This window comes from Saimiri boliviensis, chromosome 9 (genome assembly GCF_048565385.1).
Source record: "Saimiri boliviensis isolate mSaiBol1 chromosome 9, mSaiBol1.pri, whole genome shotgun sequence".
Classification (NCBI taxonomy): domain Eukaryota; kingdom Metazoa; phylum Chordata; class Mammalia; order Primates; family Cebidae; genus Saimiri; species Saimiri boliviensis.
The window spans coordinates 64,658,715-64,676,663 of NC_133457.1; the positions used below are offsets into that span (position 1 = coordinate 64,658,715).

At 40.6% G+C, this 17,949-nt stretch overlaps 1 protein-coding gene across 6 annotated transcripts in view; it reads left to right on the top strand.

Moving 5' to 3' along the window:
* MOBP (myelin associated oligodendrocyte basic protein) overlaps positions 1 to 17,949 on the top strand; it is a 59,438-nt gene that overhangs the window by 9,563 nt on the left and 31,926 nt on the right. For all 6 annotated transcript variants that reach the window (XR_012519265.1, XR_005577245.2, XR_005577243.2 and 3 more), the window contains exon 2: positions 2,291 to 2,370. The gene's annotated coding sequence lies outside the window, so the exon portion shown is untranslated. The remainder of the gene's footprint in view (positions 1 to 2,290; positions 2,371 to 17,949) is intronic.

The window sequence follows — 17,949 nt, forward strand, 5'->3', positions numbered from 1 at the left end:
GGCAATAGGCTATACCATATAGTCTAGGTGTGTAGTAAGCTAAGCCATCTATGATGTTTGTACAATGAAAAAATTGCCTAATGACTCATTCCTCAGAATTCATCCCTGTGATTAAGCAACACATGACTGTATATTTTCTAAGTGGCTCCCTACTGTCTGTTACTCTCCCCTCCACCCTTCCAGATTCCTGCAGTCTTAGCATCTCCTAACTCCTTCCTCTGTTTCTTCCTGTCTTTCCTTGGACTCCTTTTTCCTGGATAGCAGACTGAAAAACATCTTCATGGAAAAACCCAGGATGAATGTGGGGTTTAACTACTTTGCTTCCTTTCTCTCAAGGATCATAGTTCTGCAATGATTGACATCCAGTGCCTAAGAATAATTCTTCCGTATATTTTTTCAGCTTTATTGTTTCAGCAGGAGTTTAAATTCAACACTTGCTACTATGTCATTACTGATCATTTTCTTTTGAGACAGAGTCTTGCTCTGTCACCCAGGCTGGAGTGCAGTGGTGTGATCTCCGCTCACTGCAACTTCCACCTCCCGGGTTCAAGTGATTCTCCTGCCTCAGCCTCCCTAGTAGCTGGGATTAGAGGCATGCACCACCACACCCAGCTAATTTTTGTATTTTTAGTAGAGATGGGGTTTCACCATCTTGGCCAGGCTGGTCTCAAACTCCTGACCTCATGATCTGCCCACCTTGACCTTCCAAAGTGCTGGGATTACAGGTATGAGCCACCACACCCAACCCTGATCATTTTTCTAAATAAGAAAGTTTGTAGACTCATAAGATTTCAATTATTCTGTCAAGCAGAGGGGAAAAAAGAAACATGCTATGATCCTTATCTGATTTTACTTAAAACTCTTAAGAAGATTTATATAGTTAATTACACAAAGTTTTCAATTACATCATTCTTACTAGAATAAAAATGATCAGCTAAGAGAACCCATGAAAATTACAGGGTTGCTTTGGAGGCTATTTTTGTGTCTAGAATCTTCATAATCTTATAAGACCTTTTTGTTCAAACAGCCCTTCCAAGATCTGATATATATATGGAATAGGATGAAGGGTTATGAATAATCACATAAACTTCCATATTTCACAGGAAAACAAGATTGACATCCCCTGGAAGTACTCAATTTAATGCTTTATCAAATTGGATTTTTTAATGCAATTCACAGCACCAAAAACACATCTCTAGAGCTGTAGAAAAGGAGGAGGATATTCCTTAAGCTCCTTTCTTGGCGTGATGTGACGATTTGTATTTTTAGAGCCAGACTCTGGAATTTCATTTATCAAGTTTATAAGCAAAAATTAGGCTCATACAATTTTAACATCTTATTGGTTTTCTCAGTAATCGATTGATTAGTAATTAAATAAAATCACTGGCACAAGATTTTATAAACTTAGGTAAAGTCACAATATTACCTTTATGAAATTTTATAAATTTCTATAAAGTTGCAACATTATGTTTATGAAAATTGCTCTTTAGGACACTAGTTGTTGAATCATGGTTGATATTGGTGTTATATCCAAATTTATAGTCATTTTATGAGTAAGATAATACTTTTTGTTAATAGAAATCCAGACTAAGCAGTAACCTAATTTAACAATGGTGCTAATCTAATATTTTCCTCACATAAGTTGTAAGAATAAAATAAAGAAAATTCCATTATGTATAAAAAAAGCAGACATTTTAAGAAAATTTTCTAAGATTGTACAATTACTCTTCGGGAGTGAGGAGCTCATCTGTTTGGAAGAATTTGTTAAAATCATTTGATTTTTAAACACATATATGTAACAGTGTATTTCTTGTGCTGGAAGTATTTTAGGTGATTCTCTTCAAGTTTTCAAACTGAATAGATTCGCCCTAACACTGTTTGTAAAATGCAGACTCCTCGGTTCTACTCCCAGGAAATTTGATGATTGAGTAGTTCTATTTGAAATAAATAATTTTGAATCAGCCTTAAAAAAAATTAGGCTCATAGAGCTCAAATTTACTAGGAAAAATGAAAAAAGAACTGCAGATATTTTACAGAATGACAGTGAATTAACTGGACATACGGCATTTTTTTCTGTATAATGTTAAGGTGGTTTTTAAAAGTTTACATGTGATTTCGTGACTATTCTTTCCCCCATCCCTCAGCTGGCAGACGGCATCCAGCTCAAATGTCATAATCCTCCCTAGCGTTGTGAGAATGCAGCTCCATGTGTAACACACTTGAATTAACTGCAACCTGAGTAACCAAAACACTGTATTAACCAGAGCATATCCTATTGCTTCACTTGTAGGAAAAAAAAAGAAGCAAATGATACCAAGACAAGCTCCTAAGAGAGATCTAATCAGCAGATGTGTACGGATGAAAACACAGGTACAAATGAATCTCTTACAGGCTTTTGGATCTGCACCTACATTTTTGCATAATGATGACTGGTATTCAGAATGTCACAGTAGAATGCAGAATCAGCAAAAGAATGAGCAATCACATTTTCAGTAAGAGTTAAACACTTGTTTAGTATGTCCAGGTGGCTCACCGTATTCTGGGTTCTGGGAGTAGAAATATAAAAAAATTTTCTCTACCTCAGAGAGACTATGACCCAAGTCACTATGACCCAAGTGTGTTGCACTTGACAAACCCACATACCATGCACAGAGGAACAGCCATTCTGTGATAAACGACTTCCTGCCTTTAGATTCCCAAACTCTCGGCGGGAGAGCCCTTCCATCTTTTTGTGTTAACTGAGTCCAGCCAGTTCTCTGAGAACAAGGCTTCATCTGTTGGCCTCTCAAATAGGGACCACGTTACATTCCAGGTAGCTCCAGGCTTGAGAGTGGGGTCAGTGTCCCCGTGTTGCCACTTTGAGGGCACTACGCCTTCACCCTCTAGTTAAAGCTCTGCATTTTGAAGCTCGTGCTCCATTCCTGCGGCAGCCTTCACCGGGCCTCCAAGCCACACCTCCTCCTTCGCTGATGGGGTGTTGCTGGACTGCCCACTCACTCTCCACTTAGGTGACTTTACTATTTACTTGAATAAACTATTCACCACTCCAGTGAATTAGCCACTCAGCTCATCCATCTATTGTCCTTCTGTGACCACTGTCCATACTTGAAACTACTCCAGCAACCAAGCAGTGCAAAAAACACCTAGTATCTCATTCACAGTCTTCCTTTTTCACTTGCTACACATATGCCATTACAACTCTTCTTTCACTAGGCGCTTCTAGTTGACTTGCCCTTCTATCTCCCATTCATTTGCCTATCCATTCATCTAACAGCTTTTTCTACCTTCTGTTTTCTTTGTATTACTGATAGATCCTAAGATCCATTACTTCAATTCAACTCTTGCAAATTGTCCAGCAATTTCCACCCCGATCAACCCATCTATCTTCTCTATGTCTACACCCAGGCTGCTAAGAAAAACTGAAGAAAAACAGAATGGAGCAGATTTGTATTTCTGCAGATTAATGGTCAGTGACCTCAACTAGAATCTCAAAACTGACCGGTCTCCTAGTTTCAACAAAATCTCTCTTAAACCCATCCTATTCCTCTCACATCTCCAGCTCTCTTATTCTCAGCCTTTTTCCATTTCACTGGAAAAATGGAAACTATTAGATGGAGACTTCACATAGTCAAAAGCTTTTTGTCTTCTAACAAAGGCCAACCATTTTGCATGTGCTCTGCACTCTAGCTCCTCAGGTTTTTCTCAAGAATATTAATTATTTCCTCTCTTTCTGATTTTATTTCAATTTCTTCCTTTCTACTTCCTATTAGCACTTACGCATGCTCCACTTTGTCTCATTACTACAAATGTCTCAACAAACCAGCCAAACATCTCCTTCTGCCCCACAAAGGACCCTTTGCAAACCACATGATTCTCTAGCTACTAGCGTCTCTCCCACTGTTCTCAACTCTCTGGGCTGAGATGCCTACAGTTTCTTTTTCTATCTTTAGCCGGCCGCTATTCCCTCCATAAACTCTCAAATTCAGCTTCTGTTTCAGCCACTCCATGGAATCAACTCTTGCTAAAGTCACCAGTTATTTTCATACCACTTAATCAAATGTACTCTTGTAGTCCTCGTATCATGCCACCTCTCAGCATCATTCTATAAAGTTGACTATTCTGTCTTTTGAAATACTCTTTCCCCTTGATTCCCATGGTGTCACATGCTCCTAGTTTCTCTTTTACCTCATTCAGCCAGCAAGGCAATCCCATCTACTCTCATGACTTCAGCTGCCACCTATACTCCAGTGACTTTCAAATTCTATCTCGAGCAAACTTCTCCTCTGAACTATTCACATGACATCTTCATCTAGAAGCCTTCAAACACCTCAGCTTGAATGCATTAAAAGTAAACTCATGCTTCTGTTTACCCCCCAAACCTTCTCTTTCTCCAGCAGTTACTTTCAACACCCATCTAGTTGCTCAAACGACATACCTTGGATATACCCTTGACTCCTCCTAATTACCACTTCTTATGTGCAATGAATTACCAAGTCTTGTTAATTCTACTCTTAGAGTATTTTGTCACTAACATCAGTATTCACATGGCTTCCTGGAATGGGCTTTGCCCATGAAAACTGTTTTCCTTAAAGCTATGGAAGTGAGCTTACAAAAATGCACCTCTGATTATGACACATTTCCACTTAATATCCTTCACTACATTCAGGATTTCCCTCCCTTCTAGTATTTTTTTGATCTACCAAGCATGTCAATTCACACCTCAGCCTCTGATTTCATCTCCAGCCCATCCTGCTCCACTCTCCTTTTTATATTCACTGTTACAGTCGAACTGGTTTTTTTCTAAGTCCTCAAATGTACCCCCCCCCCAACTCCAACTCAGAGTCTTCTGTCTCAAACACTCTAGGCCTACTCCTCTCTCTGCTGCAATAACATTGACTCACTCTTCAGCTCCCATCCTCCAAGAAACCTTCCCTGACCTCTTATCCTAGTTAAGATCCTCATCTATATGGACTCATTACCAACTGCACTTTTCCTTGAAGGCACTGGTCACAACTCTAATTAAACAAGTACTTCTAAAGATGATACTTGCTTAATGTGGGTCCTCCTTGCTAGGATGTGCACTCCCTGAGGTCAGGGTCTTTGTTCACTGTCATATTGTCAGGGGCTAACACTGTGTTTGGCTTATCATATGTGCTCAGTGACTGCTTTTTTGAATGGATGAATGGTTGTAATACAACATGAAAAATATAAAGATGGAGGCAGAGATTGCAAAATGAAACAGATAAGTGGCATTTCCCTTAGCCAAGGAAGTCAACTAGTGTAATTGTTACTGTGTGACTCAGATGATGGTGTTGGACAAAAAATCGGCTTGGCCAATTCTGTCTCTGGCTTGGCCTCTTCTTTGTCTCTCCAAGAATGGAACCCCTGAAAAACCCAAGGCAGCTTGGTAGCTATCACTGTTCACTAGTTGTAGGTGGAGCAATAAACTAGCCCATCAGGTAATCTGGGTTCTCTTCTTAAGTCCGCTGCTATGACCACAGATCATTTAGGTTTTTCTGTAAAACAATACAATTAGGGGCCGGGCATGGTGGCTCACTCCTGTAATCCCAGCACGTTGGAAGGCCCAGGTGGCTGGATCACGAGGTCAAGAGATTGAGCCCATCCTGGCTGACATGGTGAAACCCCACCTCGACTAAAATACTAAAATTCAGGCATGGTGGTGTATGCCTGTAGTCCCAGCTACTCAGGAGGCTCAGGCAGGGGAATCGCTTGGACCTGGGAGGCAGAGGTTGCAGTGAGCCAAGATCACACCACTGCATCCCAGCCTGGTGGCAGAACAAGACTCTTGTCTCAAAAACAAAAAACAAACAAACAAAAAACCCCACAATAATATGATTTGGGAGATTGGTTGTCTTCTCCATAATTCAGGAAAGAACTATAAGAGGATTTGTTTAACCTACATATTTGTACATTCAAAATCCCACCATTTTCATAGGGGGAAACATATCATCCTTATTTCCCTATTTCTTACGTGACAAACACTGGATTAAGAAAGACAAATAATTGTAAAACCTAGTACTCTTTGAAATTATAATACTTTCTATGGAGAGACCATTTTATGCTAAACCTTAATTTTTAAAGTACCAAGTCCTACATACATCCCATGGGACAGAAGAACTTGGGGATTTTTAAGACACTTTCAATCCGATCAGTGTCAGCGTTCATTCATTGAGTGGATGGTGCAATAGAACCCTGAGGATTCAGACAGAAACTCTGTCCTCAAAGAGCTCATGCTGAGATCACAGACATACAGCTATGTTATGATAATGTAGTCCACAAAAAGAAGTATGTACAAGTTATAAAGATGGCCCAGAGAGGGACTTTTATGTCTTTTGATGTACAGTAGTTTTTTTTTTTTTTTTTTCTTTTGTGACAGGGTCTGGCTTTGTGACCCAGGCTAGAGTGCAGTGGTGTGATCACAGCTCACTAAAACCTCCAACTTCCAGGCTCAAGGAATCCTTTCATCTCAGTCTTCCGAGTAGCTGGACTACAGGCATGTGACATCATGCCCTGCTAATTAAAAAAAAAATTGGCCGGGCGCGGTGGCTCACGCCTGTAATCCCAGCACTTTGGGAGGCCGAGGCGGGTGGATCACGAGGTCGAGAGATCGAGACCATCCTGGTCAACATGGTGAAACCCCGTCTCTACTAAAAGTGCAAAAAATTAGCTGGGCATGGTGGCACGTGCCTGTAATCCCAGCTACTCAGGAGGCTGAGGCAGGAGAATTGCCTGAGCCCAGGAGGCGGAGGTTGCGGTGAGCCGAGATCGCGCCATTGCACTCCAGCCTGGGAAACAAGGGCGAAACTCCGTCTCAAAAAAAAAAAATAAATAAAATAAAATAAATAAATAAATAAATAAAAAATTGTAGGGATAGTCTTTCTATGTTGCCCAGGCTAGTCTCAAACTCTAGCCTGGGCCTCAATTGATTCTGCCTCAGCTTCCCAAAGTACTGGGATTACAAGCATGAGTTACCATGCCCAACCGGTAGTTTTAAATTTTGATGTAATCATATCTCCTTGCAAGTTAATTTTATAAACATTATTTGTTGATAAAAATCAACAAATTTGTTGAAGAATCCATCTGCCCCCTACCTATTTGTAATAACATCCCTATCATATATCAAGTTCTCTTGTTAATATGAATGTGTTTCTGAGTTCTATTTTTGACCCCACTATTCCACTTGTCTATTTCTGGGCAATGCCACACTATTTTAATTAGTATTGCTTAGTAATGTGTTTGGATATCTGGTATGAAAAGTCCTGCCATTTTTTTCAGACTTTTCTTAGTCCTTTGATTCTTGCTGCTTTGCTCTTCCATCAAATTAGATTATCATGTGCCACAAAAGAACATTGGTGATTCTAGTAAGAAATGCATGAAGTTATGAATTCACTTTGGAAAAGTTGACATCTTTATGATAAATATTTTTTCTATCTATGGATAATTTTTCCTTCTATTTGTTGATACATGCTTATACTTTCATTGAAGTTTTAAATTTTTTTCTCAAAACAATCCATACATTTTAGTTTTTGATTTATTTCTAGGTATTTCAGGATTCTTGTTGCTATTGTGAATAATTTTTTTTTTCAGTTATCAATTTTTCCATACTCCCTGTCTCCCTGGGTGTTCTCATATGTTCCCTTGGCTGTAAATCTCATGTGTATGTCAAATACAGTTCAAATGATTTCTGCCCCTCTCTCTTGAGATTTCTCAATCCTCATGACCAATCATTCCCTTTTACAGACACTTGGAGGTTTCAGAAGTATCTCAGACTGAACGTGTCTAAGATTGAACTCTTGATTCTTCTCTCCTCCCATCCTTAAATCATTCCTCCACCTTAGAAAAATAATTGGTCATCTACCCAACTTCTCTTGGAGACATCCTGGATGTCTGTGCTTCCTTCTGACATTCAGTGTGACTTCATGTCCTATTCATCATTAGGTTTCTTTTCTTGTTCATGCTGTACTCTGACCTTCCCAAGACCAGTCTATTAGGTGGCATCATCAGCACTTAGACCTTTAGAAGCATCTCAGGCTTAACCTGTTTGGAACATAGTAGGTGCTCAATTAATATTTGTTGAATACATAAATGTCCAAAACTGTACTCTTACCTTTTTCCCCCAGCCTTCTCTACCTCAGTAAATTGCTTCATTGGGCATCTGCCTAAGTCGTAAGTCTGACAGTCATCCTTTCCAATAAACTGCACGTCCAGTCTGCCCTCATGTTCTATTAATTTTGCCTCTAAAATCCACCTCCACTGCCAATGCCCTCGTTAAAGTCTCTTTTCCAGATTCCACTCCTGCTTACTTCCAATCTATGTTGCAAGGCGCTTGAGTGTTCTTCATGGAACCTAAATATGAAGATTTATCTCCTTTAGTCAAGACCTTTCAGCACCGTCATATATCTCCCATTCCTTAGCTCACCTGCCTGGTCTTGCTTATGCCTTGCCTAACCTCAACGTTCCCTCCCTCACTGTGCTTCAGCCACCCTGTTCTCTGGTTTCCTGGGCACATCAAGTCTCAAGGCCTCTTTCCAGAACTGTTTTCTTCCTCATGTATGGATGGCTGCCATGTAACTTTTGGATCTCAAAATCAAATTAATTGCATTTCTTCAGGAATCCTTCCTTGGCCCTCCAATATAAATTTTCTCATTGCTATGTTGTTTCCTGCCACCTAGTTCCTTCCTTTTAGAGCCTTAATCACATTTTTGTTATATATTGGATATACTACTCATGGGGTAAGAGATGGTCTATTAATATCTTCTTCTCTGTACCCTAAGCTCTGTGAGCATAGGGACCTTCTTTGTCTTGTTCACCACTTAAATGTACTCAATAAATCTTCAAATGGATGACTGTTAGTATTGTATTTAGCTGCATTTACCTTCAGTCATCTTATGTGTATGTTCTTTGCACACATAGCCTGATGTCATCTGCCTTTCCTGTTAATGGGGTCTATTGTGCTCATAAATAAATAGTCTCAGTAGCTTCTATCTACTGTTCAGAGGATCCTTGTCAGCCTTAAAATTAGCACCAAGAATTGCTCTCCAGGGTACTAATATCTCACCTATTCAAGGCAGGATCTGGGTGTACGGTTCTCCCCCTGGCTCCTGGCCCAGCCCCTGGTGAAGGTGCTACCTCTGGAGGTGCCTGAGGGTAACAGAGGAAGCTGTAGGTTCTCTCTAGCTGATTGCCACATTGACTCTTATCTGGCTTCAGCTGAGATGGCTGGCCACCCCAAGTTTCTGCCATATAATTAATGATCTAGCGTACTGCTGCTTTCAGTTTATATTAATAGAGGTATTTTCTTATGTCAATACAGCTTCTTCATGAGTATCTTTAAAAATGGATGGCTAATATTCAGTTGGTCTTCAAATGACTACCTAATATTTCTGTAATTAGCTAATTATAAGAATATTAATAATTAAATAACAATCAAATCCTTACTGCTTACATTGTATTTGCATATTTTGCAAATATGCAAGATCTCCTCACTCATCTTCTCTTCTTTAATAAGTTAGGCTGACTTTAAGAAAGATACAGAATAAGCCGGGCGCGGTGGCTCAAGCCTGTAATCCCAGCACTTTGGGAGGCCGAGGCGGGTGGATCACGAGGTCGAGAGATCGAGACCATCCTGGTTAACATGGTGAAACCCCGTCTCTACTAAAAATACAAAAAATTAGCTGGGCATGGTGGTGCTTGCCTGTAATCCCAGCTACTCAGGAGGCTGAGGCAGGAGAATTGCTTGAACCCAGGAGGCGGAGGTTGCGGTGAGCCGAGACCGCGCCATTGCACTCCAGCCTGGGTAACAAGAGCGAAACTCGGTCTCAAAAAAAAAAAAAAAAAAAAAAAAGAAAGATACAGAATCATGAATGCTTCCCTTTTTCTGTTTTGGTAATTTCTTTACTACTCCTGTTTCTGGAGAATATGCAGAAATTAAGTTTGGGATTCTCCTACTATTCTCCCCCTGTCCTCATTGGTAAGTAAAATTCCACTTAAAATTTTCCATTCATATTATTACTTTCTTACTGAAAATATATTTTATTTCTGTTTCTCTTCACAGAATGAAAGGTTAAGAGATTTTATTGCTCTCAAGGGCATTGATATTTAGAGAGTAAATATTAAATTGTGAAATGGAGGCAAGGTTTATAAAAAACTCATTGAAGATTTATAAATAGTTTAAGACTCAGTTAATTCTTCATGCTTTGAAATAATTCAGTATTTTAAATGTTGACACTTCATCTTGTTCTTAAAACCAATTTACAAAAATTGTAATTCCCAGTTACTTCCATCTCTTTCTTGCAATTTTTTCATTTTTTTTTGAGACAGAGTCCCTCTTTGTCACCCAGCCTGGAGTGCAGTGACATGATCTCAACTCACTGCCACCTCTGCCTTCTGGGCTCAAACGATTCTCATGCCTCAAGCTCCCAAGTAGCTGGGATTACAGGCGCGCACCACCACGTGTGGCTAATTTTTGTACTTTTAGTAGAGATGGGTTTCACCTTGTTGGCCAGGCTGATCTTGAATGCCTGACCTCTCTTGATCTGCCCACCTCGGCCTCCTAAAGCGCTGGGATTACAAGTATGAGCCACTGCACTTGGCCTTTTCCTCAGTTTTTTCTAATCAATTGAAGGCATGGCGGGGATGGTGTGGATTTTGAGAAATTACAGCCATGTGCTAGAAAGAATTAGGAAAAAGGAAAGGGAAGGCTTAGGAGAAACATGACCTCATTTGCTCAAGTCTTCTCTACTTTGTGAATTTACGGGGGATTCTGTGTCCTGTGGAGAGCATACTTAGGTCATTGAAGGGAACTCTTCCATTCTGTTCCTTAAAATGGGAACGAAGAATGAAGCCTGGGACAGGTAATTTACTATAACCGTCTTCACCTTTCTCTAGTGTCAGGCATGTCACAGTGATGTCATCCTCTGGACTGTGAGTGACCAGTTGATATCACTGAGGCCCCGTCTCCTCTGCATGGACAGGGTGGCATGGATTATAACAGACAATTGATCTCACCAGTCACTCATAAGTTGTGCTGATTCTTATTTACTTACCTTCTCTGGGCCTCAGTTTCTTTATCTGTAAAATAAGGATACATGTAATCTACCTCCTAGGATTATTACCAGGGTTAAAAAGATTAATAAATGTCATCAGCTTGGAAGAGTGCCTGACTCACAGTCAATCAATAGTACTATTATTTGCTGTTGTTAATAACTTATACTTCTCAATGGATGTGATTTAGCAAATAGTAAAATAACATATTTTTGGTTTTTGTAATCCTTAATTTCACATGGTCTGACATACCAAGAATCATGCCAGACAACTCAGATCATCGAGTTTCCTCTATGGTGCAAATGCACATCCTTTCTGCAAAGAGAGCTGAGCCCAGGTTTCGTGCCTGGAGGTGAAAATGGGATATGCTAGAGTCTGAGACCGCCAGAGAAGGAGGAAGCAGAAAGAAGAATCTTTCTATCCCAAAGAAGAGTGGGAAAGTAGAGAGAAAGAGAGAGAGGAAGCTAAGGAGACAGACATTTGTTTTTTCTTTTCTCTAGGTGAAACCTCGATACCATGGTGGAGGATGTGGTATGGTGTGGTAGAATCATCCAGATAGGTTTGAAATTGTTGGTGTGTGTCTGAGGGGCAGTGACACACTTCAACAGGAATAGTGTAGTGGGGGCACTGCAAGCCTCTAGAAAAGGCTGCCCTCAGCCTCATCCGGCATGACTGTGAGTCACTGCACAGCTTTGGCTGGCAGGCTGTCTAAGCCAACGGCCCAGAGTAACGCTCTTGTTTCTCATTTGTAGTGCATAGAAACCAAACATTTCCTCAAACAGATGTGAAGGAGCTGGGAGGACAGCTGGACCAGAATAGGAGGCTACTGAGTCAGGAGCCTGGTGATCAGTGGCTTTGGTTGGATCAAGTGGTCAGTAGCAATGTGTGTCATTCGTGCTAAAAGGCGGGTGAGACCAGATGAGGCACCCCATGGCAGAGCCCAGCAGGGAAGGACACCACCCAGACAGCCACCCCTTCCCTCACTGCCATGAAGATACTCAGCTTTCTCATAGTCTTATCCACCTTGAGAAGGAAGAGAGGGAGGTGAGAAATAGTCATGTTAGGGCACTGAACTCTGACTACAAAGTAAGAAGGGATGGTTTCAGCTAGAAGTGATCAAGGCACTATAAATTTAGAGTTTTGGTTCCTCTCTCCCTTCCACATTCTTTCTCAGCCAATATTCATCATGGGATGGGCTTGTAATATCATATGAATTCTACAATTACAGAGAAATAAAAAAGTGTTTTTTTTTTTTTTTTTTTTTTTTTTTTTTTTTTTTTTTTTAGTTAAGTCAATCTCGATTTGAATAAATTTGAAGTTTCTTTCTTTATTAACCTGAAGTTTTCTTCTTCAGTATATATTAAGCGTTTCATTCCTTAATTCACGTAATAGATGTGGAGCCTGATCATTATTTTCCTGTGGAGTTTTGATATGTAAAGCCAGCGTGTTGATCTCACATAGGGGTTCAGGTCCTGGGTGGATAGTGAAGGTCGAAGCTTGTCTCATACTCTTCCCATGTTGAGTTTTTTATACCAGGAGAAGAGCAGACCCTTGCTTATGGTTGTGAGGGAGCTGAGTGAAAGAATTGAAAAGCTATTCTGCTATCAAAATAGAGACCTACGTCTACCCTTCATTCTGCCAACTCCATACCCATTTGCATGTCTGACTTCCTGTGATGCCATGCAGATATGAAGGGGATGTGGGCTGCAGCATGTCAGCTTACCGCTTGCATTGTCTTTCCTTTCCAGAGGATGCCCAGAACTGAGAGCCACCTGTGGCTTTCATGACACGATTATGCCACATCCCACTGCTTTGTCAGAAAAGATGATAGAAAGGAGGAAGGATGGGAAGAAGGGCAAAAATCCACTTTATACTCATGATTTTAATTTCCACTTCCAGTCTCTTTAGGGAATGGCGAGGCTGTGTTTAAACATGCCATGCCACTGGTGGTTACATAGATCTTAATGCCATCTCTAGGACGTGTAGTGAAATGTGTATGTAGTGATTAAAGCTTGCTAATTAATTTGCACAAATTAGAAAAAGGTATAGTGTGTTTTCCCCCCTAAAGAGCCCAGTTTTAGAACTTTCAAGGTTAGTTAGGTCCTTTCCTCTGTTGAGCAGACATTTTTGCCTGAACCCGAGCAGAATCCCCAGTGAAACACGGGGCTGCTAGAGAGCATCTGGGGACAGGGAGTCAGTGACTAAGGGCTGTGCCGCTGTTGTGAAGGACACCCTTTGTTCATTCCCTCATTTTTAATCAAACATCCTCTGAACACCTGTTTTGAATCAGGCACCGAACGAGGCTTATGGACAACAAATTTAAGGAGATAGTGAAACAGTAAGGGTAGCACTGAAGTTTCTAGATGCTTTCCTAGAATTATTCACAGGACACAAAGGAAGGAGGCATGATCATTACTCTCTGGGGGAAGGGAAAGATCTGGGAAGTCTCCACAAGGAGTGTCTTGACTTTGAGCTGAACTTTAAGGCAACGGAGGTATTTGCTGTGCAATTGTTGAGTGGTAAAAGACAGGGGAAGGCGCCCTTTGGACAAGTTCCAAAGGCATGAGATAATCTTGTCTCTTAGGGGCTAGGAATGATTGGGTTGGGCTGAATGCACTTACCAGAGGAGGGTTCCTTCTTGAATTAAAAGCCTTATTATTAAAGAAAGATCATCTTCCCATAGACTTTTTGCCTACCTTTTATTGACTAGAATGTGGTCATATGGGGGAGCTGTATAGATTAAACCAGGCATATAGCACAGCCAAACAAAATCAAGGTTTGTTACTGAATAACGGGAGAGTGGATATTAGGCAGTCTACTACTCATAGTAACCATTAGGAGTTTGCTGTTTCAAAATTATTATTGTATGATGTTGGGGGTTTTACTTAAATTCTTCTGGCCTTGATTTCTCATCTGTAAAATGGAGATAGTAGGAACTACCTAGAGGGTTGTTTTGGGGAATCACAAATGTTAGATACGAAGTATCTGGAACATCCTAGGTGCTCAATAAATGGTGGAGAGGTTTTTGTTCTCTTTTCTTCGGATCCTTCCATTCGCTTTCTTCTCCTTCTTTGAATGCTTGCTTCACTTTTCTCTTCTCTTTAGTTTTGGATTATATGGAAACATCTGGAAAGCCTGGAGATTATTTTTGACAATTTCAAATTTGGTTGTTTTTCTCTTCATCCTGCCAGAGAGCTCATAATCATCTTTGCTTGCAATTAGGTGGTATGTTTTGTGAAAACGTCATGCAGTGTTTATAATTTGTTTTTAGCCACTAAAGTGAATAAAGATGTGATTAATGCTTCAGTATCATCAGAGGTAGAGTGTGTCTAAAAAATTCAGTAGAAGTAGACAGGTCATTTGAATGAATTCTCATCAGCAAGGAAAATGGAATTTCTTAAGCAAGTTATTTACATTAGTTACAGTGCTAGGTTCAATTTTTTATTTACTTTATTTCATTTCATATCTCATATCCCCCTGAATTAAGTATTATTATTGTTACAGGAACTGAGTGTACCAGTTAGGAATGTATTTGGTTACTTGTAACTGAAATAATAGTGGTTTATACAAGGTGGAAGTTTGTCTCTCACGTAAAAGGTGTTCAGAGTTCAAGAGTCAAGGCCTGAAGCAGCAAAATCCACAGCCCTCCAGGATTCAGGCTCCTCCAGTCTTTTTCTCTACCACGTCACAGGAAGTGGCTTCACCTGTGAGGTGGAGCTGTGGTCCAAGACTGCTGCTGCACCCAGGAGTAAACTGCTAGACCACAGTTTGTGCACATTTTTATCCTCACTAGATAATCCTAAATTGTTTCCAGAAACGCACAGTCTTTGCAAACACACATAGAACAAGGTCATAAAGCAAATTTGAACAACTGCTGGAGTCATTGTCATAGCGACTGCCTTCTCTAACTGTGTTAAAACTAGAAGCCAGGCCAGGCGTGGTGGCTCGTGCCCGTAATCCAAGCACTTTGGAGGCCAAGATGGGCAGATCACCTGAGGTCGGGAGTTCAGGACCAGCCTGACCAGCATGGTAAAACTCCGTCTTAAAAAAAAAAAAAGCAACTAGAAGCCAATGTAACAAAAATAACTCCATATATTTGGGAATTTTACAACAGGTTTTGTAATAACTGATGAATCCAAGAAGAAGAACTCATCCATAATTAAAATGAAGTGAAGATTAAAAATTTATATTAATATTTGTGTTACGCAGCTAAAGTTGTACAGTGGAAAAGGTTATAGTCATATATGAAGCATTTGACTGAATAAGAAAGAAAAAGCAAGAACACAAAGATAAAGAAAATGGAAGAAAAAACTATAGGCGGGGCACAGTGGCTTACACCTGAAATCCTAGCACTTTGGGAGTCTGAGGAGGGAGGATCACTTGAGCCCAGGGAGATCCTGTCTCTACAGAAAAATAAAAATAATAGCCGGGCGCGGTGGCTCAAGCCTGTAATCCCAGCACTTTGGGAGGCCAAGGCGGGTGGATCACGAGGTCGAGAGATCGAGACCATTCTGGTCAACATGGTGAAACCCCGTCTCTACTAAAAATATAAAAAATTAGCTGGGCATGGTGGCACGTGCCTGTAATCCCAGCTACTTAGGAGGCTGAGGCAGGAGAATTGCCTGAACCCAGGAGGTGGAGGTTGCGGTGAGCTGAGATCGCGCCATTGCACTCCAGCCTGGGTAACAAGAGTGAAACTCCGTCTCAAAAAAAAAAATAAATAAAATAATAATAATAATAAAAAGCTGGGTGTAGTTGCACGCACCTGTAGTCCCAGCTACTTGAGAGGCTGAGGCAGGAGGACTGCTTGAACCCAGGTGATCGAGGCTGCAGTAAGCTGTGATTGCACCACTGCACTCTACAATGGGCTACAGAGTGAGACTTTGTCTCAAAAAGAAAAAAAAAACAAGAAAAGAAAAAAAAAGTTATAAGTGCATACAGAAATGAATAAACCAGGGGAAAAACAAAGACAAGAAAACAATTTCCTTACTTTTGAAAAAAGTAACGAAGTAGATAACTTCTGACAAGAATACTCAAGAAAAATGAGAGAAGATACAAATATAGAATATAAACTATAAAGGGGATTATAATTACAGATTTTACTACAGATTCTAAAAACTGTAAGAGAACACTACAGAAAACATGAACTTGAAAAGTGAATGATTTTTTTCAACAATATAGATTTGAACAATGTGTAAGGTGTGGTCCCACTTTTTATTAACTATGTATTTACATGTAAATATTCTCAAAGAAAAAAAAAGTTAACATATTTTACAAGTGACTAACCATGGGGTAAGCATTTAGGAATTTGTATTATTTTCTTTTTATTTCTTTTTGTTTTTTGAGACTGAGTCTCACTGTGTTGCTCAGGCTGGAGTGCAGTGGCACAGTCTTGGCTCACTGCAAACTCTGCCACCCAGATTCAAGCGATTCTCTTGCCTCGGCCTCCCAAGTAGCTGGGATTACAGGCGCCCATCACCATGCCCAGCTAATTTGCATTTATTTATTTATTTTTGAGATGGAATTTTACTCATGTTGCCCAGGCTGGACTGCAATGATGTGATCTCAGCTCACCATAACCTCTGCCTCCTGGGTTCAAGTGATTCTCCTGCCTCATCCTCCCGAGTAGCTGGGATTACAGGCATGTGCCACCATGCCTGGCTAATTTTGTATTTTAAGTAGAGATGGGGTTTCTCCATGTTGGTCAGGTTGGTCTCAAATTTTCAGCCTCAGGTGATTTGCCCTCCTTGGCCTCCCAAATTGCTGGGATTACAGGCGTGAGTCACTGCACCCATCCTGGCTAACTTTCATATTTTTAGTAGAGACACGGGTTTCACCATGTTGACCAAGCTGGTCTCAAACACCTGACCTCAAGTGATCTGCCTGCCTCGGCTTCCCAAAGTGCTGGGATTACAAGTATGAGCCACAGCACTGGGTGTATTATTTTCATCCATCCGAGTTTTCTAAGTTTCAGCAGGGAACATAGATTTTTAAATCCAGTGACTGGAGGCGAGGAGCTACAGAAGTGCCTGTGGGTCACACTCACTCAGGGCCCATTCCAAGCTTACTACTAGTCCCTGACAGGGACCCTTCTGGGTGGTGAAGTCTCCAGACTCCATTCTCTACCTTTCTCTTCTGGAGTGATTTGTTTCCCCAACCTTCAGTCTTTTTCACCCTAGGACATAGACCCACGATCTCTGAGCCTTATCCCACCCCTGGGTCCATCTCTAGTCCCCCGAAGTCTAGTATGGCCCTGGAACCGGGACTCCTATTTCTTGGGAGGAGGGTTGAGTCTTTAAGAAGCACAAAGCAGTGTTGGACCTGGTTAAAGTGCTCGGGATGTTGGAGTCACACAGATGGGGATTCAAATCCCTTGCTGTCTCTCATGGCTTATGGACTTAGTCGTGTTCCTTAGACTCTCCATCTTTAGTCTGTTGATAATACCATGTTATAAAATGAGATAAAGTATGCAAAACAACCATACACAATGGTGCTCAGTAAATTGTTACTTCTTTGCTGTTAGTATTTGCTTTATTAAAGGAAAAACTTTTAACAAAAAAATTCGGTTTAACAGTGTTTAATTCAGCAAAGAACAATTCACAGATCAGACGGTCCCCAGAACCAGAATAGGTTCAGAGGGACTCCAGAGCTGCCACACGGTCAGAAAATGTTGATGGACAGAGAAAGGAAAGTGACAAATAGAAACTGAAAGTGAGGTACAGAAACACCTGGACTGGTTACAGCTGGAACTTTTCTTATTTGAACACAGTTGGCTGTTTGTGATTTGCCAAAGCTCTGTTATTTGCCATTACTTGTGATTGGTTTAACACTGGGTTATAATGTTATTTGCCATTACTTGTGATTGGTATAAGACTGGGTTACAAT